This window comes from Ovis aries, chromosome 6 (genome assembly GCF_016772045.2).
Source record: "Ovis aries strain OAR_USU_Benz2616 breed Rambouillet chromosome 6, ARS-UI_Ramb_v3.0, whole genome shotgun sequence".
Lineage (NCBI taxonomy): Eukaryota > Metazoa > Chordata > Mammalia > Artiodactyla > Bovidae > Ovis > Ovis aries.
The window spans coordinates 17,379,045-17,404,493 of record NC_056059.1 but is presented as its reverse complement, the minus strand read 5'-3'; the positions used below and the strand labels follow the sequence as shown (position 1 = coordinate 17,404,493).

Below are 25,449 nucleotides of genomic sequence, written 5' to 3'. Positions count from 1 at the left end.
GTCTGTAGCGTGCGTGGCCCCTGAAGCTTATGGCAGTGCTGTTATCTGTTGTAGGGATGCAAACATGCTCTTTGATGTGTTATTCTTGGGGACTGGGAAGGATAAAGACGGAATACTCACTGGGCCCAGCTCTCCAGATGGGCTGAAAATGCAGCAGTGAGTTATGTGCATTTCCTGAGAGCAGGGTCGTAACTTCCCCATCAGGACCATGTTGGAGATAACAGGACACTTCCGGGAGGAGCAGCCCCAGCCATTCCGGCTCAGTGCCCCTCTAGGATGGGGCATGGCACCCCGCCCGCCAGTCCTCAGACTCCCCTTCCTGCACATGCATGCTTCAGTAAGCTGCTCCCGCATTTGCTGTGTGGAATGAGTTACACCATCCAGGAAAAATGCCCCGTGGGAATAATGAAAATAATAATCATGTACAGTGCCAGCATATGTCACATCCTGTTCTAAGTGCTTTATTCCTGTTGATTCGTTTAATCCTCACAAGAGCCTTGTAAGATAAGCTTTTCAGCGTCCTCAGTTACAGATGGGGAAACTGAGGCCCGGGGGGCTACCTGTGTATCCCTCTTATTCTCTGCTCCCCCTCTGTTTTAGTGAATCGATTTATGCTTAGAATGGAGACTCATTTGTGTGTGTGTGTTTTTTTTTTTTCCCCTTTGAGACTTTATTCTTTAATTTATTAACTCATTCTTTCAGTCAATGTGTTGAGAAACACTATGAGCCAGGCACTACGGGAGGCTTTAGGATTCCGCCAAGACCAAGACAGGCATATTGGTGACCCCACCAAGCTTATGCTCTGTTGGGAAAGACAGACTTTAAACAGATAATTACGACAGACAGCAGAGATGGTGGGGAAGAGCTAGATGCTGTAGGAGAGCAGAGTGGGAGAATGTAATCTGGTCTGGGCATCAGAGTGTTCCCCAGGTGGAGTGAGAGCTAGCCAAGAGAAGAGAAAAGAGGAAACAGTCCAGGCAGAGGGAACTCCAAGGTCGAGGCAGGCAGGAGGTCTATGGATAAAGAGAAAGTGCTGCTTGGAGAACTCACAAACAAAGGTCAAGTCTGGAGTATGGCCTGGGGTGGGGGTGTGGGGAGGGAGACAGTGGAGAGCAGGCTGGGGTAGAAGGCTGAGAGCTTGGTCAGCAATTGACGATTTGTCATTTAAACTCAGGGAGAGGGCTTTCAAAAGATAATCATGGAAGTGATGTGACCTAACTCACACCTTCACAAAGATCTGCCCACGGCTGTGTGGAGAGTGCCCTGAAGTGGGGTCACCGCTGGGGCACGGGAGGCCAGTTAGATGGCTGTTGCAGTTATCTCCCACCCTTGGGACGCTGACAAGTCCTCTCTTCAGCCAGCAGACACTCGGCAGGGTGAGAAACCTTCAAAGCCCCTGCATTCCGCCAAAGGCCAGGGAATACCAGTGTGCTTGGTTGATGTGGCTGGGTCAGACTGATGCAGGGTTCCCACAGCTGGTGTGCTTAGTGGAGGAGCGCTGCAGAGACAGAGAGCCCAGAGATATGAACTCTGGATGTCTGTTCATTGTTGGTTCATTCAATCAATAAACATGTTGGCACTCAGTTTTTTGTCCAATTAATTGACAGCTACCATTTCAAGCGTGTTTCACCAGGCACCATTCGAGGCCTTGAAGTGGATCGTCTCATTTATTTTTCATCACAGCCCTCTGAAGTGAGTGCTTTATTTATTCCCCAGTTTCCAGTTCAGGAATCTAGGCGAAGAGCTTAAATTACTTACCTAGGCCATACAAGTAGTGACAGGAGAGGAGCCAGGATTCCCCTAAATGAATGAATGAGCACAATCACCACCTCCCCTCACTTGCCTCTAATGATGTGTGAGCATGCTACCTGACTGTGAACTTCCCACCAACAGTGGGAGATCGCCACTGTCTTTATGTGGATTAAGCTACTGTGTGGGGCTCACACAGTCTATCACCTGTGGCTTTGATGCTAGAATAGAGGAAAGAAAATGCAGCCATGACCTTTCTGTGTCATGGGCAACATGTTGCACGTGCTCAGCTATTAAAACAAGTATCTGATAAGAAAGTTTCTGTAGGGAAAATGAATATGCAAAAAAAGTCCAGACTCATAGGAGAAGACCCTGATGCTGGGAAAGATTGAGGGTAAGAGGAGAAAGGGGTGGCAGAGGATGAGATGGTTAGATGGCATCACTGATTCAGTGGACATGAGTTTGAGCAAGCACCAGGAGACAATAAAGGACAGGGAAGTCTGCTGCTGCTGCTGCTAAGTCGCTTCAGTCGTGTCTGACTCTGTGCGACCCCATAGACGGCAGCCCACCAGGCTCCCCATCCCTGGGATTCTCCAGGCAAGAACACTGGGGTGAGTTGCCATGTCCTTCTCCAATGCATGAAAGTGAAAAGTGAAAGTGAAGTCACTCAGTTGTGTCCGACTCCTAGCAACCCCATGGACTGCAGCCCACCAGGCTCCTCCGTCCATGGGATTTTCCAGGCAAGAGTACTGGAGTGGGGTGCCATCGCCTTCTCCAACAGGGAAGTCTGGCATGCTGCAATTCATTGGGTCACAAAGAGTCAGACATGACTTAGCGACTGAACAACAACGATTTTTTTTTTTTTTTTTAGCTTTTTTGTTTTCCTTTTTGGCCATGCCATGAGGCATGTGAGATCTTATTTCCCCAACCAGGAGTTGAACCTGTGCCCTCTGCAGTGGAAGTACAGAGTCTTAACCATTGGGACAGCCAGGGAAGTCTAGGCAATACTCATTTTTAAGGCATTTATAGTTAAGTTGAAACACTTTCATGCCCACAGAAGATGATAATATACTAAAAACCACCAGAATAGTATTATAACTTTTGGTTGTCTTAGAAATTTTTCCCTTTGTGGGCCTCTTTCTCCATTAAAGAAATATTAAAAAATATATATCCTGCAAACATAGGGAACAAAGAGGAATATAATCCAGGCTGGATTCATTATTATATCTTTATTATTATTATTTTTCTTTTTTTGGTTGCACTGCTTGGCATGTGAAATCTTGTTTCCCCAACCAGGCATCAAACCTATGCCACTTACATGGGATACATGGAGTCTTAACTACTGGACCACCAGGGAAGTCCCTTTTTACATAAACGTGTGTGGGCCTCTCGGAGAAGGCGATGGCACCCCACTCCAGTACTCTTGCCTGGAAAATCCCATGGACCTAGGAGCCTGGTGGGCTGCAGTCCATGGGGTTGCTACAAGTCGGACACGATCGAGCGACTTCACTTTCACTTTTCACTTTCATGCATTGGAGAAGGAAATGGCAACCCACTCCAGAGTTCTTGCCTGGAGAATCCCAGGGACGGGGGAGCCTGGTGGGCTGCTTTCTATGGGGTCGCACAGAGTCGGACACGACTAAAGTGACTTAGCAGCAGCAGCAGCATAGCTGTAAGGGACTCAAAGTGAGCCCCAAAGATGATGCTGAGTGGTCAGTTTCCAGGACAAGGCAGAGATGGGAAGGGCAGCTGAATAAAGTCTAGAGTGAAGTGGGGAGGGAGGCAGGTACATAGTGAGAGAGCCTGAGGATTCTCTTTTATCTGATGCCGATGTGGAGTTGGGGAGGAGGTTGCTTAAAGGCACCTAGCAGAGTGGGCGAGACCGATGTGGGCCAATGTGGCTAGGGAAGGGCCCAGGGGAAAGGTGGGACCCTGGCCCAGACCCTGAGAGCCGGAGAGTAGGGCCAGGGAGGCAGACACCACGGCGGGTATAGGGCAGGACTGTGCAAGGCAATCTGGAAAGGCACATTAGATCAGGAGGACACGGCGATAGCACGAATTGGAGTGTTCTCCATTCAGGGACCATTTTGCAAAAACAAAAACTGCTAAATGCTGAAAGCCATTTCCAGTCTCCTTTTGATCATATCTAGTCTGCAAAACACACAGCTGAGCCCAGAATCAGAGGAGTGAGCAGTTCACTGCAAAGTTACATAGCAAAAGACACCAGCACAGAGAGGAGTAAAGGACTAGGGTCATGGAGATGAACTACTGTAGCGAGTGACAGGATGCAGTCCTCATGTGAAAAGGACTATGCCAGTGGTTGCGGGGAGCATAGGTCTGGGGAGCAAGAGTGGGATGAGAGCGGATGGGCAGGAGCCTGTGCCAGAGTCCAGACTGGAAGTGACAGTGGCTTGGAGTCGGCTGGTCCCAGTAGAGATAGTGAGAAAGGCTGAGTTCTGAGTATATTTTGAGGGTAGCGCTGACAGGTACTTGCTGATGGCTAAGATGCATGATATGAAGGGTAGGAAGGAGTGAAAGATGGCTCCTAGGTTTTTGGCCTGAGCAAGTGGATATCACGTCCTCCGAGGCCCCAGTAGTCCAAGAAGTGGTGGGTGGCATGCGGATCCCACGGGCGTGTTCCCTTTTTGATCACTCAAGGAGCTGCACGGCGTGCATTTGTCTGTGTGGCTTTCTGTGTGCATGTTGGCTCTTATTTCTAAAACTCGGAAAAAACTGATAGCAAAGTGCTCAATAAACTCTGAGAGCCAGCCTCACTACTCCCTCTGATTCAGTCCCCTGTGACTCTTCTTTCAGTATCTGTTGAATTTTTCCTTTCTACCTCCCTTGCTTGCTCTTCAGCTCAGACCTCTTGCCTGGACAATTACAATAGCACGAGCTTATCCCCCTGCCTCTGGGTCCCCTGTCTGTTCTTACACTGTGGCAGAAAAACTTTTACAAAGTACAAACACGATCATGGCTCTTTCCTACCAAAAAGTACTTCCCCACAGACTCGAGGTCAAACCCTGCTGTTCGTGTCGTAAACCCCTCTCAGGTGTGGCTTCTTGTGCCGAATCTTGTGCTGCTCGCTCCTCAGGCAGCGCAGCTGTTTCTTATGCAACACCCTGGGCTCACACGGCCCTTGCTCTGTCTAGAGCACCCTTGTCCCCGGGTGGTCCTGGATAAGATTCCCCTCAGTTACCCGCTCCTCTGTGATGCTCTTCCAGTGTTCTCCATTCTTTTCCGCCAGCCCTTGGCTTTACACTTCCTTTCACGTATTATTACAAATAGCATACTGCATTGTAATTAATTTTTAAGCAAAGTTTATTTGCTTCTTCCTAGCAAGGAGACCTGAATAAAGTGAAACAACTAGCCATTTGAATATGATTATACAAAAAAGTAATAGAAAGAAGGAAAAAACATCCTAGATCTCACCACTGAAAAATCTTTCCTTTTAATTTTTTTTCAAGGCTTATTTTAAAAATATAGTTGGAAACATACTGATAACATTTAAATTCTGTGTCTTGCTTCTTCATGTAATATTATAACATAATGACTCTCGATATTTAAAAGTGTTTCATATATTTTTATGGAAAACCCTATTTCCATGCTATCTCTTAGCATCTTAACTTCCTGACCTGTTCAGTTCAGTTCAGTTGCTCAGTCATGTCCGACTCTTTGCGACCCCATGAATTGCAGCACGCCAGGCCTCCCTGTCCATCACCAACTCCCGGAGTTCAGTCAAACTCAGGTCCATCGAGTTGGTGATGCCATCCAGCCATCTCATCCTCTGTCATCCCCTTCTCCTCCTGCCCCCAATCCCTCCCAGCATCAGAGTCTTTTCCAATGAGTCAGCTCTTTGCATGAGGTGGCCAAAGTACTGGAGTTTCAGCTTTAGCATCATTCCTCCCAAAGAAATCCCAGGGTTGATCTCCTTCAGAATGGACTGGTTAGATCTCCTTGCAGTCCAAGGGACTCTCAAGAGTCTTCTCCAACACCACAATTCAAAAGCATCAAATCTTTGGTGCTCAGCTTTCTTCACAGTCCAACTCTCACATCCATACATGACCACTGGAAAAACCATAACCTTGACTAGACGGACCTTAGCTGGCAAAGTAATGTCTCTGCTTTTGAATATGCTATCTAGGTAGCTTTTATCTAACATGTGTTGTCTTTCCATAGATGTATTATTGGATTTACTGTTTTTCATTGATTTATATAAGATTTTTCTATATAAAAAATATAAACCATTTTCAGTTTTAAAGTATCATTTAAGACTGAATTAGGCTGAAAGGAACAGAAAAGCAGGTGTATTTTTTTGGCTCCTTATTAAGGTATAATTGACAAATAGAATGGCATACATTTAGAGTGTGCCATATGATGATTTGATATATGATACATTGTGAAATCATTACCACAGCTAAGTTAAATAACACTTCCATCGTCTCACATCGTGACTCTTTTTGATGGGAACACTGAAGACCTACTCTCAGAAAATTTCAAGTATATATAAATGTTTTAGTTTTCCATTATTGCTGCAATAAATTATTACAAACTTAGTTGCTTGAGCAATGCAAGTGTTTTCTCTTATAGTTATGGAGGTCACAGGTCCAAAATGGGCCTCACTGGGCTACAGTCAAGGTGCTAGCAGGACTTGTTCCCTTCTCGAGGCCCTAGCGTAGCATGCATGCTCAGTCATGCCTAACTCGTTGCAACCCCAATGACAGCAGCACACCAGCCTCCTCTGCCAATGGGATTGTCCAAGCAAGAATACTGGAGTGGGTTGCCACCCCTCTTCCAGGGGATCGTCCTGACCCAGGGCGTGAACCCACATCCCCAGCGTCTCCTACACTGCGTGCTGATTGTTTACTGCTGAACCACCAGGAGGCCCTAGGGGAGAGGATTTTTTCCTGTCTGGTCTAGCTTCTAGAGCCTGCCCGTTTTCCTTGGCTGAGACCTTTTCCTCTATCTTCAAAGCCAGTGATGGCAGGTTCAGCCATTCTCAGGTAGTATAACTCCCATTTCTGCCTCCATCATCACGTCTCCTGCTCTGGCTCTGATAGCTTGTCTGCTTTTAAAGACTCTCGTGTTCACATTGGGCCCACCTGTGTAATCCAGACTACTCTCCCTGTTTTAAGGTTAGCAGAATTGCAGCCTTCATTCCATCTGTACCCTCAATTCCTCTTTGTCATGTAACATAACATAACCACCGTTGCAAAGAATTAGAATATGAACATCTTTCGGGGGCTAGTGTTACATGCCACTCAGGCATATAAATGAGTTAGATGTTGCCTGTCTTATGAAAAAATAAATCTAAGGGTATCAGTCCAGGACTGGTATGACAACTAATCATGCCATTTGGTATTCAGTTTCTTCTCATCTTTCTGCTTCGTCGTCCTTAGTGTATGGACTTTCGACAATGGACTTACTGCCTCACGGTTGCCAGATGGCTGCTGAACCTCTGGGCATTTCTTCTCTGCTTCAGGAAGGAAAAAGGTGCCATTATAAAGGGTAAAAGAGCAAAAGGTAGAAGCGAATGTGTTAGGTCAGATTCCCCAGAAGCAGACCCTGGTCTATGCACGTGTTAGTGATTTACTGAGTGAGTGGTTCTAGGAGAAAGCTGTAAGTGGACGGAATGAGAGAAGCAGCCCAGAGAAGACTATACAGCCAAGCAAGGGAGTGCTTCAACCTGAGTTTAAGGGGGACACAGCATGAGCTACACAAGTCTGTTTCATTTCCATCTCCAAGCAAGTAGCAGACCCCTGCTCCAGCCACTGGGGGAGGCATGGGGATGTGAACACCGTGCTGTCGCCGCAGCGGCTCTAGTCGCCCAAAGAGAGCTGTTTGAAGAAAGTAACAGGTGCCAGCTGTTAGAACTGGGATGCACAGACACGAGGCCAGGGTGCCCGGAACAGATAAAGAGTTTCTGAGAGCTCTGGGCCGAGCACCAAGCACTAGCTGGGATTTGTCTCTTCTGTGATGCCTCTCTGGACGCCCTCGGTTGGCAATCTCCAATACATTCCTTCTGTCCAGACTTATCACCTCCCCACCCCTCACTGCAAAGATGTCTAGAGCAGGATTTTTAGCTGGATGCATTGTTACTTCAACAAAATTAGAGTTCTGTTAGTAAGTAAAAAGGAGAGAATGGATATGGGATAGGCAACCGTCAGAGTCTGCTAAAATGTATATCTCATTTGTTTACTTTAACTTTTAGTCATTTTTCTTAAATGGATGATTAAAAATTTACACTGTAGATATTTTCTTTTGTAATCTTTATCACTATTGAAAAATTAAAATACCCTCCTTAAACAGATCTGATAAATATCAATTTATATTTTATCTGTATTTTCTAGTCTATAAAAATATTTAGCTCTTTATATCCTATTTTGAAGAATAATTTCAAGTATTACCACAGACGATTATCTATACAAAAACACAGTTATTTGGTGGGCCATGTATTTCATTTCACTGGTCTGTTTATTCCCTCTTCGGTGCCATGTTTTAAAAAATTGTGTGCTTTTATACCATATTTTAATTTTAATAGGCAAATGCCCATCTTTATTTCTCTTCTTTTAAATTAGTAGTGGGTTTCATGAAATTACTTTCAACATCCATTATTGTGACATTGATGCTTTTGAACTGTGGTATTGGAGAAGACTTTTGAGAGTCCCTTGGACTGCAAGGAGATCCAATTGGTCCATTCTAAAGGAGATCAGCCCTGGGTGTTCATTGGAAGGACTGATGCTAAAGCTGAAACTCCAGTACTTTGGCCACCTCATGCAAAGAGCTGACTCATTGGAAAAGACTCTGATGCTGGGAGGGATTGGGGGCAGGAGGAGAAGGGGATGACAGAGGACGAGATGGCTGGATGGCGTCACCGACTCGATGGACGTGAGTCTGAGTGAACTCCGGGAGTTGGTGATGGACAGGGAGGCCTGGCATGCTGCGATTCATGGGGTCGCAAAGAGTCGGACACAACTGAGTGACTGAACTGAGCTGATTATGACATTATAATTTTTCTAACTGATCAATTCACATGTATATTATTAATTAACTCTGCACTTAACATCAATGAGCTTCACTTTGCTCTGAAAAAGATGGTGTTCAATTAGGTGACTATTAGGCTCCCACTCAGGTCTAACATTTTAACATTACGTTTTACTGTGTTCCAAACACTGCGCTAAGCATTTTATGTGCATTGTTTTCTTATATCTTCACAACAGTCCTGCAGAGTAGGATTATTATCATTATCTTCAGTCCACAAAAGAGCATTTGCAGATCAGGGAGCTGCATTAGAATCCAAGCCTGGTTGACTTAAAGTCCAGGTCTCTCAACTAAAGCATTCACAGTAGCACTAGTCATTTGTATTAACTGCCTCCCTTATGGGTAATTCATTAGGCATCTTAGGAGAATATGAATGAGGTTTACTCAACTGAATGCATTAACACCTTCTTGGGACTTCCCTGGTGGCCCCATGGTTAAGAATTCGCCTACTAATGCCAGGTTCCTGGTCTGGGAAATAAGATCCCACCTGCCTCGGGGCAACTACACCCCCATGCCACAGCTCTGGAAGCCAGTGCTCCAGAGCCTGAGAGCCAGGACTAGAGGAGCCACCACCATGAGAAGCCTGCGCTCCACAACGGGAGAGTGGCCCCGGTCCCCACACCCAGAGAAGCCCTGTGCGCAGCAGGAAAGACTCAGCACAGCTGAAAAATAAAAATAAAACAGCAGCAGCAACAAAGCACCTTCTTAACTCAAGGGAAGAAAACAAATGTAAAGAACTTGCTACATGTTCATGCATCCCCAAATTCAACCCATGCTTTATTATGTGAACCAAGAAAGAGAAATCTGCAAGGATGGAAAAAGGAAGGTACCCACCAGACCACCTATTTTTGTAATATACTAATTAAAAGTAATAAATGCTAACAGATATTAGCGTAATATCTACATTTCATTAGCTAGGAAAAAAGCACACAATTCCAGAAATGGCACCTTTAGCTCTAGAACGCACTGACAGTGAAACAGCGATCACTACGTCCAACAAGTAAAGCAGATCTTTCTGCTGATGCTTTCAGGGTAATGGTAATTAAATAAATTTTTGGTTACTCCTGTCCTGTGTCCTGCACTAAGTTGATTAACCTGTTTAATGAGTATATGAGAATGACCAAAGCTGACCTCACATCAAAGAGCCCCATTGTTGCTGTGTGCTGACCTGAATTCTAACTGTGCCCTTGGTTCTTTAATTGCTCCACAGATGTGCTGGAGACTAGAGTAGGTATTTTAAGTGGCAATGAATCTGTTTTCCCAGATGTGTTCAGTTACTCAACATACGATTTTAGATGCTGGTCTGCATACCCAGGCTCTGAACATTCCCCCTCTTTGGGAAGATTCAAAGGTTACCCACCTTTGATACATCTCATTGGTAATCAGTCTTATTTCTATGGTAAAACTTAACTACGTATTATTGAACATCACCAAAGAGTTTAGAAAAGAAAGTCTGTAAATTAAGTCAATAGTGAGTAAAACAAAATTCAGGCTTTAGGAATCCCTTGGGGCTTCCAAGGGGGTCGTTAGAAGCAGATAAGGCTTTCTTAGAGCATTGTCATCAAGGGCCAACTGTTACTTCAAGCTACAAGTGCTCAAAAGGAAGCTGGTTCTTAAGTGACAACATTGATTAAAAAACAAAAAACAAACCCCTAAAACTCAATAACATTTGTTGTAGTCTTCTTTCCAATTCCTCTGGAACGTGTTTTTGTAAGCAAGGTGGAGAGGGTGTTATTGCTGTTTGCCGTGGAATGATGACATCCTGATCTCATTCTTCATTCTGGCACTTTTTTTTTTTTTAAAACACTTCAAGTTCATATACTTTTGTTGTTTAAGCCTTAAAAAAATAAGCTGGCTTAAGATCTTTTTGTGACAGGTTTATTTTTTTGGTGGGCAGGGGGACATGTATAAATAAGGATAAATAAAGCAACTAGGCCCCCTTTACTGTAGTCACGCCTGCGCCCATTCCTGGAGTGGAAAGGACCCACTGTGTAGAACGGGGCTCAAATGACTTGTGTCCTCCAATCTGCATCTTATCACCTGTGACAGCATCCCCCGACGTAAATGTGAAGTGGCACCCACCCCAGGCTGGGTGGGTTGGGAGGGGTGGGAGCAGTAGGAAAGGCCACGGGGATGGAGGGAATGTATGGGACCAGCAGCGGACAACAGGGCAAACAGCCTTTCTGCAGGAGCCTGGTGATCCCAGCAGTCCTAGCTTCTCAAACTGCTGTCTGTCGCTGCTTTTCCATCCCTGCCACCTGTCTTGGTCACTTAGATTCTGGTCCTAACGCGATATACTGTGACCTTGAGATAGTCATGTACCTTCTTTGGGCCTCTGCTTCTTCATCTGTAAAATGAAGGTGTCCGACATTATCTCCAAAGTTTGTTCCAGTAAATGAGTCGTCTGCTATCTTGCGGTCATCTTATCAGAGTATTTCAGTAAGAAGGTGAGTAAACTATTTCCCAAAGTCTCTCTCTCTCTCTTTTTGTTTTTTGAGATGTCTTTGGATTTTATTTCTTGTTCCCTCACAAGCATGTTTTAAAAATGCACAGTTTATTGGTTGTAGGTAGTTTTATAAAGAGACAAAGTGGCTGGACTCCAGATAGCCTGAAGATGATGTCGGGGCTCCCCCCTCAACCTCCCAGTTTTCTGAAGAGAAGGATCTAGAGTGCGCATGTTGGTCCATTATCACAGCCAGGAAAGGGCCACGTAAGGAGAGTCAGGGAAGTGGGGAGAGCCAGACTGTTTGTGCCGTTGGCCAGAGCGTTGCTAGTGACCCTGCCCCTGAATAGAAAGCGTTCGGTCGTCTTATTGTTCGAGGAAGATAGCTAGCACGTCAGCTGGACCGCTCCACGCAGTAGTCTGCAGGAGGCCGAGGGATTTTTATTTCTCTAGGTGTCTGGCTGCCACTAATCCCACGTCTAAGTGGGTCGTATTATGCTTCTTCACTCTGTCTACTTGTGTACCCCGCAGTGAAACCTGTAGATGCTGGCGGCAGCAGCTAATGCTCAGAAACACTTCCGGAAAGGCAGCCTCTGAAGCACCTTCCTTAGGGTTGCTCTGGTGGGGAGCTGTCCTGGGAAAGGAGGTTAGCATGTGGGGGAGCGGGAGTGATGGAGCGAGAGCCAGGGCTGACGGGGCAGAAGGGAGGAGAGTCCACCGAGGCTCGTAAGATGCAGGTCTGTCTCCGGAAGCAGCCTTCCCAGAAATTACCTGCCTGTGAGTCGTTCTTTTTCTCTGTTATCAGCATCTCTTCTACATTTTTTTTCCCCAGATCCCTATGTCAGAGACCCTCTGATTCACATTTTGGTTCCTATCTAACTAGAGGGACGAGGGGTATCAGGATTCTGACAAGACACCAGGAGTCTGGTCCATGGGTTTCCCTGTGCCCGGCGCAGAGTGAAGACCTGCCCTGTCCAGGGACCACTGCCCTCCCCCAGCAATCCTCCTCAAAAGATTTCTCTAACCATGGAACTTAGAGTAAAGAGGTGGAGGTGAGGTTTCTGGTCTTAACCCAGAAAGAAAGTTCAGGAAAACTGCTGCCTAGACCTGAGCTGTGACAGGAAGGGCTTACAACTCGGGTCAGTAGGAGTAGTTGAGCATCAGACTCACAAAACACTGGTTTTAGAACCAGACTCAGATGTTGCATGGCCTCAGTTATTGTTACTATGCTGTACTGCTGCTGCTGCTGCTGCTAAGTCGCTTCAGTCGTGTCCGACTCTGTGCGACCCCAGAGACGGCAGCCCACCAGGCTCCCCCATCCCTGGGATTCTCCAGGCAAGAACACTGGAGTGGGTTGCCATTTCCTTCTCCAATGCATGAAAGTGAAAAGTGAAAGTGAGGTTGCTCAGTCGTCTCTGACCCTTCGCGACCCCATGGACTGCAGTGCACCAGGCTCCTCCGTCCATGGGATTTTCCAGGCAAGAGTACTGGAGTGGGGCGCCATTGCCTTCTCCGACTATGCTGTACTAACTGTAGGTAAAGGGGACAAGTAACTATGGTACTTCAACTATAGTTAATTATTTCCCTTCATGTGGGGAAGATGGTTCAGGGGTGGCTGATTGTGAGACCTTCAGAACAGACTTCGAAATCAGTTCGTGACCTCACGGCTAGCCTTGGTCCCACTCACACTCACTCTGTGAACTCAGTTAAGCTCCTTCTCTCTCAGCTCCCAGTTCCTCACCTGGAACTTGCTCATAATAACATTAGTTCTAGGGAATGTCCTCTTTGAAGATTCAGGATGAGGATCTTGGTGAATGTACATCATAAAGGGCTACATACATTTCATTCTTTTGCCACAGTCATAGCAAATGTGCAGCAGCTCTGTTATGTACTTTTTTTTTTTTTTGTATTAGATTCATTCTGAGTTCCATTTATTGTCCCTGGTTTTGTTCTCTTATTTCTTTTCATTTCCAATTTATAGATCTGCAAAATATATAAACTATTCTGGGTACAAGGTAGGGTGTGTGTAAGTAATTGAATACATTTAAATTATAATTTTGCTAGTAGAGTGATAAAAGAATCCAAAAGATAGGCTAACTCCAACCTCCAGGGTCAGCTCTGCTAGTTTATTCCAGCTTCCATCACTGACTTATGTCAAGTACCATCTGTGGCCCCTTACTTGCTACAACTTTCAAGGGGAGGTGATACTTGATCAATGTGTACCCGCTTGACACAGTCAGTCACGTTACTCCCCTTACATAGCCCAGGAATGGAGAGATTTGGGCTTCAGGCCATGTACATCAAGGGCCAGCAGCTTGGTGAGCTCTTTCCCCGATGCCACCACAGGCTATCTTCTTGTGGAGACATCTCCCAATTCACAAACCTAGAAATGGTAGGAAAAGTCCATTCCTTCCATAAATAGTTCATGCTCCCCTACCACTCCCCAGGCACTGTGGCAGGCACTCTGGGTACTGCAGGAATAGATAGGAGGTGGCCCCTGCGCTCTGGAGGTGCATGGCCAGTGGAGAAGCCGTTGTGTGGGTAACTCGGGTGCTTGATGGAGCAGGGAGGTGTGGGAGGGTGCTTCAGTGTGCTGACCCTGGAGCTGGCTGCCCTGTCTTCTCCCAGCCTGGTGACCTCGTGCACCAGTCTCTCAAGCCCCCTGGCTCTTATCTACAAAGTGAGAGTAAGAATGCACTTACTAATAAGGTCGTTTTGCGTGTAAAACATGCAAAATAGCGTCTGGCACCACAGAAAGCTCTTGACGGAGCTGGTGGGGATGTTGGTGGGGGTGCTAGCCTTGCACCATAGGGCTGGGAGGCAGGCTTGCCAGTGTCACCCGGGAGAGTGGGAAGGGCGCTGCGGAACTCGGCTTGCTTGGCAGAGGGGAGAGAGTGCCCTTCAGTCGGAGGCTCGGCACCGTGGGTGCAGTTAGAGCAGAGAGAAGGATGTTCTGAGAGCTCCTGAACTGTTAGCTTGGTGCCAGAGCGAACACAAACACGAGGTGCTTCCATCTCAAGAGCATTGTGTTAGTAACCACGGAAGGAAATTGGCCAGGCTGGAAAAATATGGTTTGTGAACAAATGCTTTTGTCAGATAGACATGAGCAGTGCCCACAGTGGTGGGCAGGTTGATAACAAGCACTTAGCTTGTTAATACCAGGTGGGGAAAAACTCGTCAAGCAAAGAAAGCATGTAATGATTGATTACATTCAGATAAATCTGAATGATTTATACAGGTTGATACCGTGGCCTGAATATGGCAAATTATTTTTCGGTCCTTCACTTTCTTTAAAAAATAATTGCAAGCTGATTCACCAGCCAGGATCAAATGATACCAGTTTGGACACAAACCCTGATAAAATCCCTGGCATTTTAAAATCTTTCTCATTCCCAGAAAACTATTCCTTTAAAAAGTGAGGGACAAGAATTGCTGTGTCTCCAGAATGCCAGAAATTTCTAAAAATAAAACCAATGACAGGTAGTGAGAAAAAGCCCCATTTAACTTTAGCTTGTACGTAAATAAGCTCATTTATATATAATCCAGTGTATTCTGTTTGAAAACATTGAATTCCCAAACAGAATAATCAGTTTAAAATTAATGTGGTTTATTAACAATTAAAAGTGATAACACAAGCTGAAGAAGATTGGAGGTGAAGTGTTGAGTTTCCTTTGATAGGTAGAGTAATTACAAAGTGTGCTTTTGAAGTTCAAGAAGACAGCCTTAGGACACAACATTTTTAAAGTAAAAATTGGCTTGCACTCTGTTCAAGTGATTTATTTTGCACTAAGAAATGGGTGTGAGACATGATGTGATTTAAAATTTCATCCCTTGATGGAACTGCTTGAGGGTGACATGGTTTTTTTCTTTTTTCTTTTCTCAGCTTACTCAGCCTGTGAAGTTTCCTATCTAAAAGCTCATCTTCTGAAGTTCCTTAGGAATTTGAGGAAACCCAATCTTTTGCTATGTAAACAAACGGGACTAAGTATGTTGCTTTCCCTCTGACACCCAGGAGCCAAGGAGGGTCAGAGCTGCCGTAAGCAGAACCTAGTGCTGACCAGGGCAAAGTCAGCCCAGCCATTCTTGTTTCGTTGTCTCTTAAGTGATTAAGGAGAGTTTCACCTTTACCTTTAAAAATGCTTTTTCTCTCTTTAAGGTTTGAGAGGTATGGGATGAATAGAAGAGGGCAGGCAGGATATACTTGAAGAGGGAAGTTAAAAGGAACTGGGATTTAGTTAAAACTGGCTACAGCAACAAGGGAGGGGGTAATTGAGAGAAAAGAAAGGGAAGAATAGTTTAGAAAAAAGGTTCATGGCGACATAGTTCACCTGCTTCTGCTCTGTTTTCTACAGGGAAAAGAAATACATTTAACAGATTTAAATTTTTTTCTATAGTCTATTTATGATGAGGAAAAATACTTGAGAAAACCTATCTATCATGGTATATCAATAAGTGCTTGGAAACTGGCCTTTTGGAGGAGGCGAGGGCAGGCCCTGGTTTGTCGTGGTTGTTAGTTTCTTGCTGTAAACACTTCCGCTCCGGTGGATTCTGCAGTGTGTTGTCTCGGGACGTGAAGCTGGAAAGAGATGAGCAGTAATGCACTGTTCATTTATCCACCACACAGATGTGATAAATGGAAATAACCCCAAGAACATAGGTAATAGTAAAACATAGTTTTAAAAAAATGAAAAGGGAAGTGATGGAGTTTTTTTTCTAAGTTTTGAGTACTTATCTTTTTTTTTTTTTTAATTTTTTTATTTTTTTTTAAAAATCTTTAATTCTTACATGCGTTCCCAAACATGACCCCCCCTCCCACCTCCCTCCCCACAACATCTCTCTGGGTCATCCCCATGCACCAGCCCGAGTACTTATCTTTTAAAATAAGTAATTAAATTGTAAGTTTATATAAATTAATTTTTAATAATGACTGCTTTTATCATCCAGCTCACAACTTGTCCTGAAAATTTGACTCTCAACAACCGGTTCAGACTGGTTCTAGCACACTGCTAAATACATGTATGACATTGATGGAAAGAGGTTTGGAAGGTGACACCCAAAATTATTGACTGTGGTAATCACTTCTTGGTGGGGAGAGTTATGGTGTGTGGAGGGAGGCCCTCATGTTTTACTCTGTACACTTCTCTTTTGTAAATGCTGGTAGTATAATAAGAGTGAATAGATAATGGCTTTCGTAAAATATCTGTTTTTTTTTTTTTTTAATCAATACCTTTCCCCTTCTTTCAGCTGAGCCCAAGTCCCTGAGGTAGTAATGGCTGAATGGAGGGAGTATGGACTAAGCACTAAAAAGTTGGTTTTTAATTCTGGTTTGGCCCCTGGCAGTCCGGGTAACCGAGTACAAGTTACTTAACCTCTCTAAGCCTTGCAGTCTTTGCTAAATGAAGATATTTGAATTTTATCTCTAAGATTCTATGCAGTTCTAACCTTTACATATTGAGTGCACTCTTTGCAGGAGACCACGTCCACACAGACTCTGTGAAGTCCCAACTCCTCCCATTTATTACTTACCTTATTTTCTAAGTTTTCAAAAGACTATGGACTTGAAACTCACTGTCACTGTTGGTAATCATAAAACTTGGCTGGGTTGAGAAAATTGAGGTTTGGAAGCTAGCTGAAGGAAGGTCCAAGAGATGGTCTCTGTTTAGCTCTGTTTCTCGCAGAGAGCCTGTTGGTTTACTGGATTGTGGGTGGTGTGTACCACTAGAGGCTTGGACCCTGGGCCCCGGAGGAGCCCTCCCCATGCTGCCTGGCTCCCATTCTTCTGGAATGTATTGGCTTGCATTTTATGCTGAGCTGACTCTAGGAGTTTGGTTTTCAATCAAAATAATAGCATTAATTTTTATTGTTTTTATTTTTGAACTAAAATATCAGATACTTGTGGGAAATTTAGTAAATATAGATGAGCAATAAAACAAAAAGGAAGATTACTGATTTTAAAGTGGAGAACTTTCCATTTTTGCTGTTACTGTGTTTTATATATATGTTTATGAAGTTATGGATATTTGAAGTAACATCAGCCTTCTTGAGGGCTTCCCAGGTGGCTCAGTGGTAAAAAACAAAAACAAAAACCACGAAGGAGATGTAAGAGACCTGGGTTGTATCCCTGGGTCAGAAGATCCCCTGGAGAATGAAATGGCAACCCACTCCAGTATTCTTGCCTAGAGAATCTCATGGATAGAAGAGCCTGGCAGGCTATGGTTCATGGGTTTGCAAAGAGTTGGGCATGACTGAAGTGATTTAGCACACACCCACGCATTTGAACTGTGGTGTTGGAGAAGGCTCTTGAGAGTCCCTTGGACTGCAAGGAGATCCAACCAGTCCATCCTAAAGGAAATCAATCCTGAATATTCGATGGAAGGACTGATGGTGAAGCTGAAACTCCAATACTTTGGCCACCTGATGCAAGGAACTGACTCATTTGGAAAGACCTGAATGCTGGGAAAAATTGAAGGCAGGAGGAGAAGGGGATGACAGAGGATGAGATGGCTGGATGGCATCACCGACTCAATGGACCTGGGTTTGCGTAAATTCCAGGAATTGGCGATGGACAGGGAGGCCTGGCGTGCTGTAGTCCATGGGGTTGCAAAGAGCCAGACACAGCTGAGCAACTGAACTGAACTGAACTGAATGCATCCTTCTTGAAAGTGAGGTCCAATGCAGATGCAGGGCATGGGCCCTGGAGCCAGGCTCCCCAGGCTGGAATCCCTGTTCCACCCCACGCAGCCCGTGCAGTTTACTCTGCTCCTCTGTGCCTTGCTGTGCTCATCTGTAAAAAGAGGGAGATAGAATTGCCTTATAGGTTTGTTGTGAGGATCGAGTTAACACATATGAAACCCTCACAAAACAGTGTCCGGCAGACCATTCAATAAATGATGGCTTTTAACTTCATTCTGTCATATATCATGTACTGTAGTTTATTAAGATCTTACTGTTGGACATTTAAATGGCTTCTAATTTTTCACAGTTGATAAGAAATCTTATAACTTTACACATATCCTCAGGATAAATTCTTGGGTCTGGAATCACTGAGATGTTTACAACATTTGGGGGTTTTAAACATCTATCAGGTGGCACTAGTGGTTAAGAACCCGCCTGCCAGTTCAGGAGATGTAAGAAACATGGGTTCAATCCCTGGGTCAGAAAGAGGCCCTGGAGAGTAAATGGCAACCTACTCCAGTATTCTGGCCTGGAGAATCCCATGGGAAGTAGAGATTGGTGGGTTACAATTCATGGAGCACAAAGAGTTTGACATGACTGAAATGATTTAGCATGCATGCATGAAAGTGAAAGTCCTCCTTATACTTAGGTAAAGACCATCCATGTCAATGTATGGACACATTCCATCTCTCCCTCATGGCAGTGCTGGTGACTAGGCTGGGCTTTCACATTCCTTATTAAAATGGGAACTATAGTCTATTTCCATAATATATACAAATCTGTGGTCTTCATCTTAAATGCAAAGTAAATGCCCTGAGATACTATTAAGCTATGAAAAATTGATTAAATTGAAGGCAATCATTCTCCAGAAATAAATCCACCTGGTTGTGCCTACGCATGGAAATACACCATAGGAAGGGCAGAAGGGAGCTTGTTATCCCTATTTGCACTCAGGATGATTTGAAAATTACAGTTCATCAGGCTTGTATATTAATGATTTCAGGGGAAAGTCTAGAATAGTCACTTGAAGGACTATTGGAAACAGTAGAGGGTGAATCTCTATTTCTTTACAAAAACCCTGAAAAGCCTCCTAAGTAGGTTAACTTGAATGGGGATTTTTGAAAGGGGCTCAGATATGCAGATTTTATCAAGATTGTGTTATTGTTGTTTAGTCACTAAGTCGTGTCCAACCCTTTGCGGGCCCATGGACTGTAGCCCACTAGATTCCTCTGTCCATGGGATTTCCCAGGCAAGAATACTGGAGTGGGCTGCCATTTCCTTCTTCAGGTAATCTTCCTGACTCCGGGATCCAAACCCACATCTCCTGCATTGGCAGGCAGTTTCTTTACTGCTGAGCCACCAGGAAATCCCCTCATGAAGCTCACTTAATCAAAAAATAGACTTTTTTTTTTTTGCTGAGCATCCTTTGGGTCTAGTGTCCCATGAGAAAGTTTGGGGAAAGATGTTGTAATCTACAGTATTAGATACTCAGAATACCCGTTATGTACCAGGCGTTATGACCAGTGCTGGGAACATAGGGCTTGTAAGACCAATGTGCAGACCCTCATCTCATGGAGCTTATGTCTTTGTCTGGACACGTGGCCTATGAGGAAATGATCCCCGATTCTTCAGCTGTTCCAGGAAGGACCCTATCAGACCTGACATCAACCCTAGTGCACAAGTCTCCTGTAGGTTAAAGAATTATAGAAATGAGACCATGTGTCCAAACAGTCTGTGCTTTGGCTGGAGAAAGGGAAATGCTAAGAAAAGTCACATCTATCTTGCCAGATAACCACGTCAAAACCAGAAGAAAGAGAATCCTTTCATGTGGGGTAGGCAGTTTGGCAAAAAAGCAATGCCTCTGAAGTTGATAGAAATAAAAGGTGGCCAATCTCCCCTTCCTGCTGCTAATGTTTTCCCTGATAGCCAAAGACATCCTGATGGAAGACTTTGAATGTGGGAAGATGCAAACAACTAAAACGCTCTGCCCTATAAAGTTAAAAAGACAACCGGGAAAACCCATCCCTGAGGTTCTTATCTCTGGTTGGTTCCACTTTGCTGAAGAGAAGTTTTAGTCTTTCGTGGGCCTAATAAAGAAGCCAGCTTGGCTGTCTTGCACAGGATTGTTGATTCCTTGGTTTGCCTCACCTTGCGTCTCACTGGTCAAGCTGGTGGGGCCAGCTGGAGCACATATAGCCAGCTCCTAACCAATCCAGCTGCAGGCTGTCTAGAGTAGGTGTCCTGTTCTGGGGAGGTGCTCACTGGCGAAATGGAGGAAGTGATTCTCCAAGAGGATCACTGGGGGACAGTCAGAAGGTGAAGGGCGATCCTTTATCTTCCACTTGACATCAGTCAACACACTTGTATTGAACATCATACATCACATTACATTGTATGTAATGTGTAGAGGAAGGGGGTTTCCCACATCACTAAGGTGGGTCAGGTATCTTGACAGTAGAAATGTAATTCAAATTGGGAAGTAGATATTTTCCCGAGTTTGGAATTGGGCATGGACCTGGAAATTGTTATGTTTATTCCAATTTCCAGTCTCTGTGTTTTCAGCCTCTTACCCACAATGCCTTTGCATTCAGAGGCCCAGCCATGAACGTGTGCCTGCTTAGTTGCCAAGTCGTGACTGACTCTTTGTGCCCCATTGACAGTAGCCCTCCAGACTCTTCTGTCCATGAAATTTCCCAGGCAGATATATTGGAGTGGGTTGCCATTTCCTCCTCCAGGGGCTCTTCCCAACCCAGGGATGGAACCCTTATCTCCTGCGCCTCCTGCTCTGGCAGGCGAATTCTTTACCGCTGAGCCACCTGGGAAACCCAGCCCAGCCATACCCAACTCTTAAATCAGTTCTGATCAGAGCAGTGAGCAGGTTTAATACCTTCGGCTTATGAGGTAGTGGGGCATGACTTAATCCTATTACTGCAAACTGTTTTGGGGATGAGCAGGGACCTGCCCATTCAGTGGTGGTGGTTGTTCCGTCGCTCAGTCATGTCCGACACCACGGACTGCAGCATGCCAGGCTTCAGTAGTAGCTTTCCCTTAATATTGTCCTATTGATTTCCACCTCATTCCACCTTGATGTTTAAATTCCCTTGACATTTCTTCTTATAGATTCCTTTGGGGTCTACAGAAGATACTGCTTAACTTTGTAGGAGTTAGTCTAAAGGCAAGTCAATTTCCTCAGCTAAACTCACACTCAGCCCAAGCAATATTAATCCAAGTAATACGAAAATTTTCATTAAAGGTCATATGTGACCACATGGAAACTTGTAAATGGCAGTGGTCAGTAATGCTTGGTCAGGGTCCAGTCTGTGTAGGTTCAAATCTTGAATCTGCTAGTTACCAGCTTTATAATCTTTGGCAAATCACTTAATCTCACTGGATCTCAGTTTTCTCATCTATAAAATAGATATGCAAACATAGAGTTATTATGAGGATTCACTGAATGATAAAATCTTAGGCATACATTTCACATAGTAAGTGATCAAAAAGGTAACTATTGTTATTATTGTTATTTTCTTCGTTAACTGTATTACAGGTGTGGGAAGTGCTTTTCTGGGCTACTAAATTCACACTGGCATTTTATAGTTGCAAAGAGTTCAAGTTTGACCCTGGAAATGTTCACCTCCCAAATCTGCTGTAATAACTTTGAAATTAGAATTTAAATTATGGTTCACTGTTATTTTTGAGTGCACAGTGGAGATTATCACCACTGCGTACCAAGTCTATCACCGCTCCATTAAGCAGAGGTTCGGGGTAAGGAAACAGGCACTCTCTCACCTCGTTTACCCACTGGAGCACCCCCTGGCTAAGTACCCCTCCCCACCTTTGAACACCAAGCTTTGAACTGTTGCCTAAGACTCTCACACCTTTTCTTTAAGAAGGCTTCTTAATTTGACTATTACCCTCAGGGAAATCTACTTGCCAAAAATTCCAACAGTAACTGTGGGCTGAGATCCTAAGGGTAAATTGGTATTGGATTTCTGGGCAATTTGCCCTAAATGCTAATGTATAAAAATACACCTGGATAAGGATATTTTTCTTCTGAATCATAGATTCATGGTTTAATTTTTACTGACAGGAAGAGAAATGCTAGTTTTCTTTCATTCTTTTTTTCAGCTAAGTGCATTAAATAGGGTCTGTCAGCTAACAACATGCAGGTAGGGATGTTCACCCTTCCATCTGCTGAAGCACCTAGCCTAGTGCCATGAACACATAGACACTCCCGGTGACGTGGTGGACTGCAAAGGGGATGTGTGCTAGAGGCATACAGTTGGGTTCAAATTTGAGCTCTGCCAATTATTTACTAGTGTTGGGATCTCAAGTAAGTGTTTAATTCTCTGAGAACCTGTTCTGAAGAAAATAGTGTAGGTTAAGTGCCTGGCACATCCTCTTCCGTTGCTGTATGTTATATGATTGAACCCAGAATTCCTTCCCAACTCCAGGGACTCTCCAGGACTCTTGAGGAACTTATTTTGCAGTACTTAATTTTATACACTTTCCCCAAAACCACTGTCATTCGAAAATAATTTATTCTGCATAAACTAATTTTCTTAATCATGGAGGTTAATCACATTTGCTGTTTTCCTTCTCAGTTAAAAAAAAAAAAACTAATGATTATACCTTTATAAAAATTAGCCATCATTTTTCTAGTAGAATATAAATTATTCTTAGATCGGTTTTATGAAATCATGAAATCCTTAGGACAGACATTAATGCTTTCTTTTGGAAAAAGTTCTTACTTCATACTTCTTACCTTGAAAATTTTCAATTCATAAGCAAACAGTGTATTCTAAAGGAAAAAGGACCACGGCCCCAGAATCCCACATACAGCGAGAGTATTAGTCACTCAACTCATGTCTGACTCTTCGTGACCCCATGGACTGTAACCTCCAAGGCCAATCAGAGAGATGATTTCCATTTCTCTGATTATTAGTGATTTTGATCATCTTTTCATGTGCTTGTTGACCATCTGTATATCTTCTTTGGAAAAATGTCTATTCAGATTATCTGCTAATTTTTTTTAAGCTGTATTGTTCATGTTTTTGATTTTGAGTTGTATTTAGCTCTTAATATATTTTGAATATTACCCCTTTATCTGATATATGATATGCAAATATTTTCTCCCACTCGGTAGGTTGCCTTTTCATTTTGTTAATGGTTTCCTTCGTTGTGCACTAGTTTGATGTAGCCCCAGTTGTTTATTATTGCTTCTGTTGCCTTTGCTTTTGGTGTCAAATCTAAAAATTCATTGCCCAGACTAATGGCAAGGAACTTATTGCTTATGTTTTCTTCTAGGCATTTTCAATCTTTTAAAAATACTTTTCAGAAAGAAAAATGTAAGCCCATATTTTGAAAGCTACTTATTACTAACTTCTCTTTGCCTCATTTGGGGTACAAAAAGAGAAGTTTCTCTGTAGTCTGTTTATGGTGGTTTGGTGATTTAGTCGCTAAGTCGTGTCCAACTCTTGCAACCCTGTGGACTGTAACCTGCCAGCCTCCTCTGCCCATGGGATTCTCCAGGCAAGAATACTGGAGTGGGTTGCCATTTCCTTCTTCAGGGGATCTTCCCAACTCAGGAATTGAACCTGGGTCTCCTGCATTGCAGGCAGATTCTTGACCAGCTGAACTATGAGGGAAGTCCCTATTTATCTGTTTATGGAGGTACACGTATTGAAGGGCTTCCCTGGTGGCTCACATGGTAAAGAATCTGCCTGTAGTGCGGGAGAGCTGGGTTCGATCCCTGAGTTGGGAAGATCCCCTGGAGGAGGACATGGCAACCTACTCCAGCATTCTTGCTTGAAGAATCCCCATGGGCAGAGGAGCCTGGTGGGCTATAGTCCATGGGGTCTCACAGAGTCGGACTTGGCTGAGTGACCAAGCACAGCACACAGCACAGCACACATACTGAAAAAGGAAGCAAATAGAAATTTTAAACAAAAGTGTTTCTAACTACAGTTTCCTTCAATGCAGACAGAAAGTGGTTCAGGCAGCGTAGCCATATTTCTTAAGGCCTGTGGTCATAATCTATGTGTCTCATCTCAGTCATATGAGATGTTCCATTTCCAGGACAGAAGTGATGTTAACAAACTGGAAGTTTTCCTGATCATCCTCTCTAACACTAGATACCTGGATTTGGAGCAAGTCAGGAGGGTCTGTCTGGCTTCTTCATTCCCGTCCACTTGGTGACACAAACTGAGTGTCTGGCCCAGCAGTTGTTTCCAACAGCTATGTGCTCAGGTTCCCTATGTCTGTAATGAAATCTGGGCCCAGCACCCGCGTCTTCCATGTTTCCATGATTTGCACAGCCTGCTTTCTCTGTCTGTACGCACTCTCCCCTTCCCTCTAACCTGGCTACTACTATTTCTTTTTCAGTCTTCGGTTCAGATGCAGCCGGCTATGGGAAGCTGGCCTAGCTGACCTTGCAAGCCTTGGCTGGTACCTGTCTTTGCATTTATCATAGCATGAATCCTGTTGTTTGTTTCTTGTTTGTGCTCTGATCTGACTTCTCTATGAGGCTAGAGCTGCTTGAGACCAGGTTGGCAGCCAGCCCAGGCTCTGACATATGGTCAGTCCATCAATCAACATTCAGCAAATACTTTCTGGGTCATTTCATTAATTTTCGAGTGAGCAGGGATACTTCTTTTCCTGAGAGTGGAGTGAAGTGGGAGAGGAGGCATGATGATAGAGCTGATCGGAGAGATCAGGACAGAAGCGGAAGTGGTACGTGCTCACAGGCACCTGCTTTCTCAGCAGAAGAGGAAGTTAAGCCACCTGCTGAGAGCAGGGGAGGCAGGAATCTGGCAGGACCCTTGAGGAAAGGCATAAAGGATTGGAACAGCTGTTATGGAGAACGGAAATGGAGTAGGTGAGAAACCCTTGAGGGGCAAGCAAAGGATGGAGCTCATAAATTTATAATGGAGCCCAGCAACATGAATATGCAATTTTCTCCAGAAAGACTTAGCAGAACTGAACTAGAAACAGACAAACATTTCTGTTTATTCATGCCTTCTATGTGCCAGAAGAAGGCTATGCTACGTGGTTAAGATGCCTGTTCTCTAGTCCTTATAATAAGGCCTGTGATGTAGGAATCATTATTTACATCATATGGATAGAGAAACCAGGGATTGTAGAGGTTAAATGCTTAATAAAGCCACACAGCTGGCAATTGGCAGAAGCAAATGCAAACTGCAGGCTGACTCCAAAGCCCAGAACCTTGTCTGGGGCCGCATCATTCCACTGATCCTTCTGTGGGTCCGGTTGGATTGAACTTAGCTGGGGATGGTCATGGTAAAGATCACGAAAGGGCAAAGGAGACTAGAAGCAAGGGTACTGGCCTCTGTGCTGTAACTGCGGGCCCCAGGTAAGCTAGTATCTGAGTCCAGATGTGCTTTCAGACCTCTAAGTGGTGCGGAACTGAAGGTGTCAGTAATATCAAAGAACAGATTTTTAAAAAGTAAAGGAATAGCAGACGGACATAGATCAGAAGATGCAGTTTGTGTTTATGAGTTCAGGGCGACCCAGTTCCATGT

The 25,449-nt window shown here is 44.3% G+C and overlaps 1 long non-coding RNA gene across 1 annotated transcript in view; it reads left to right on the top strand.

Annotated features, from left to right (window-relative positions):
* Positions 1-25,449, top strand: part of LOC132659928 (uncharacterized) — a 74,809-nt gene that overhangs the window by 25,881 nt on the left and 23,479 nt on the right. The gene's annotated exons all lie outside the window — the stretch shown is intronic.